A 4,197-nucleotide genomic window follows, 5' to 3' on the forward strand; every position below is an offset into this window, starting at 1 on the left:
GCATGTGTCGCTCACCTTGATCTATGTGCATATTCAAAAAACGACACCCTCTAACAATGTAGACGAGAATAGAATTCATCACCAAAATCTCTGTTTTGATGATCTTGTATTGGTGATCATTTAGTCTGCTTGATTTCTCTCTATCTTCTTTATTTTTTGCTCAAAACACAAAAGAGGGTAAAAAAAACTCATTTAAGGGCTAATCATTTTTGTGATTTAAAATGTTTATTTATCTATTATAATTTTTATCATATAAGGCGAAACGCAAAAACAATGGTAAACAAAATCGTCATTTAAGGGCAATAACTCCAATAAGGAGTCGTTAGATGATTTCCTCCATTTGTCTTAATTCTAGATCTTGTTTTGCTGATCAATTTTGCTGATTTTAATTTCTATCTATCTATTATAACTTTTAGGATATATAAGGCAAAACGCATAAAATTGGTAAAAATCATCATCAAATGGCAATAACTCTAATAAGAAGTCGACTGACGATTTCTACCATGGACTTATTTGTAGAACTAGTCTTGCTGATCATTTTTGTTAATGAAAGTTTCTCTCTATCTATTATACTTTTCAAGATATTTGGCAAACATAAATTTGTCATTTAAGGGCAATAACTATAAGGAGTCATGTGACAGCTTTGACGTATTGTAACAATTGGTAAGGCTTAACATTCTGAAAATGTTTGACCTCGTCAGATTTTATCTATTTATTACGGTTTTCAAAATTATAGAAAAAAAATTGTAGTTTACCCCTTTGTTCTATTTTTAGCCATGTCGGCCATCTCGGTTGGCAGACGGGGTCATCGGCCATATTTTTTAAACTAGATACCCCAATGGTGATGATTGTGGCCACGTTTGGTTAAATTTGGCCCAGTAGTTTCAGAGGAAAAAGATTTTTGTAAAAGTTAACAGACGACGATGGCGATGGACGTCGACGGACGACGGACGCCAAGTGATGAGAAAAGCTCATGTAACCCTTTTGGCCCTTTTGGCTAGGTGAGCTAAAAATGGGAGTTTTTAATGAATTTCCTATTCCACATCCATAACGACAGGTGTCACATGGGAAGCAGGATCTGCTTACACTTCCAGAGCACCTGAGATCATCTCCAGTTTTTGGTATAGTTAATGTTGCTCAGTCTTTAGTTTTCTAGTTGTGTTTTGTTGTTTGTCTGTTGGTCTTTTTTTTGTTTAGACATGGCGTTGTCAGTTTATTTTCGACTGATGACTTTGGATGTCCCTTTGGCATTTTTGTTCTCTCGTTTTCTGTCACAAGACATTAGTCTGTAAGACATCAGCATTACTTTTTATTTTTATCTTGTCTTACATATTTTCCTTAGGGATTCAAATTTCCTGAATTAAGTCAACAACTGCATACACTACATAAAGAGCTCTTTTTGAGGTATTGATTTAAAGAATTGAGCAACAGTTTCACCCAAAAAGAAATTTGCTATAAGATGTATTGTACACATACTTATATAAACTCATGAAAAATATACTTTTTGGTACGGCTGGATGTCGATCAGATATATTTTGTAAAAACATTCATCCCTAATATAGAAATTTGTGTCAAATATATCAACTCCAGCATGTTTATGACATCACAGTGACATATAAAGTGGTCTTTCTGCACATAAGTTTCCATAGTAGAATAGAGTATTTCAACGTGTTCATTTATTAAGCTTTCATTATTTTGAAAGGTGTGATGAATTTTACTATTTTATAATTTGAGTCTAACGTGTCTACCTTTTGAAGTCGTAGTCCTGCTTAGGTGCAAGGATGATGATGCTAATGGGAAAAAAACACAAATGAAAAGGTTCTTAACAAAAAAAAATATTTTTCATGAAAGTTATCATTTGTCTTATTCAAAATCTCTTTTGTTTCTATACCGAAAAAACATGTTCGAATTAAATACATCATTTTAGAACACCACAGAGCTAATATCTTGTTATCTGACAGAAACGTGCAGAGGGTCAGCTTTTCAAAAAATCTACGGGCACTATATTTATCTTAACTATAACATTTACAATTGACACATTGCCCTGTTTTATAAAAAAAAAGAATGTCCAACGTGGATACAAGTATTTTGCAAGGGAAGTTTAGAGCACTAATGTCCTTTCGAAATATAATGTCATTTTTGAAAATAATACTAATAATATTAGCAGTCCATTTTTTTATTACATATTTCGTTACCACAAATAACTTAAGACCTTTACCTAATTCCTCCATAGATTCATAGATTCATAGATTTGGTTTGCGAGTTTGGCTGTACCTGTAGAAAATTTGTCTTAAGCTGAATATTATATCCTAATTTGTTGATATTTAAAGAACCATATGCATGCCCGGAAAATGTATTTAATCAACTTTTATCAGTGGTATTCAAATCAAATACTTGTCCTCAAAGAAATAAAGCGCTCAACCGCCTCAAACTCTATCCGGTCAATTTTAAGACCTTGAAATTAGGATTTGCAGTTTAGAGTAAGCACGCGACATGAGGGAGAATAAGAAAAGACTGGTCGAATCAGAATAAGAATGTTGTGTACAGTTAAATAAAATGATATTCGTTTTAGTTCGAATCAGGGATTGTATACATATTATCATGTTCACGTTCTGAACATACATTTACTTAGGCATCAATAATCATCGTCATTTTACCTTACACAACCCAAAAATTATAGGACGCAATAAAAACAAGCAAAGTAATACATGCGCATATGGAGGATAATCTTATAATTTTTTCAATTTTATTTATTTTCTTCGGTAAATGATTCTACCAAATCAGGAAAATGACAGTTGTTTCATTTGTTCAGTTGATTGAAAACGTTTGATTCTGTCAGTTACAATGTATCAAGAGCCTGTGTTGCTCATTTTGGTGTATGTGCATATTAAACAATGGACACAGATAAATGCATGACAAAATTTTGTTTTGGTGATCATGATGTGTTTGTAAATCTTACTTTAATGGACATTCTTCTTGATACAATTTCTCTATCTATAATGAACTTGGCCTAGCAATTACAGTGGAAAATACTTTCTAAAAATTTACATAAATTAAAAAAAAAATTATGAAAATTGTTAAAAAATGACTATAAAGGGCAACAACTCCTTAAGAGGTAAACTGACAATTTTGGTCATGTTGACTTATTTGTAGAAACATTATTGCTGTTTACAGTTTATCTCTATCTATTATAATATTCAAGATAATAACCAAACATTGCAAAATTTCCTTAAAATTACTAATTCTGGGGCAGCAATCCAACAACAGATTGTCTGTTTAGTCTGAAAATTTCAGGGCAGATAGATCTTGACCTGATAAACAATTTATTTCTGTCAAATTTGCTCTAAATGCTTTGGTTTCAGAGATATAAGCCAAAATCTACATTTCGCGTCTATAATGTACTATTTTTAGCCATGGCGGCCATCTTGGTTGGTAAGCAGGGTCACGCCACACATTTTTAAAACTAGTTACCCAAATGATGATTGTGGCCGAGTTTGGTTAAATTTGGCCCGGTAGTTTCAGAGGAGAAGATTTTTTAAAAGTAGACTAAAATTTTAGAAAAATGGTTAAAAATTGACTATAAAGAGCAATAACTCCTTAACGGGTCAAATGACAATTTTGAGCATGTTGACTTACTTGTAGATCTTACTTTGCTGAACATTATTGCTGTTTACAGTTTATCTCTATCTATGATAATATTCAAGATAATAACCAAAAACTGCTAAATTTCCTTAAAATTACTAATTCAGGGGCAGCAACCCAACAACGGGTTGTCCGATATGTCTGAAAATTTCAGGGCAGATAGATCGTGACATAATAGATTATTTTACCCATGTCAGATTTGCTCAAAATGCTTTGGTTTTTGAGTTATAAGCCAAAAACGGAATTTTACCCCTATGTTCTATTTTTTGCCATGGCGGCCATCTTCGTTGGTTGGCCGGGCCACCGGACACATTTTTAAACGAGATACCCCAATAATGATTGTGGCCAAGTTTGGTTTAATTTGGCCCAGTAGTTTCAGAGGAGAAGATTTGTGTAAAAGTTAACGACGATGGACGACGACGGACGATGGGAAAAGCTCTCTTGGCCCTTTGGGGCCAGGTGAGCTAAAAAAATCAATTTCATATTTTAAATCAGTTTTAGAGTTAAACAAGACCTTTGTAACTATAAACTAATAATATGAAAATAGAGATAAAA

Source organism: Mytilus edulis, chromosome 14, assembly GCF_963676685.1.
Source record: "Mytilus edulis chromosome 14, xbMytEdul2.2, whole genome shotgun sequence".
Taxonomy (NCBI): domain Eukaryota; kingdom Metazoa; phylum Mollusca; class Bivalvia; order Mytilida; family Mytilidae; genus Mytilus; species Mytilus edulis.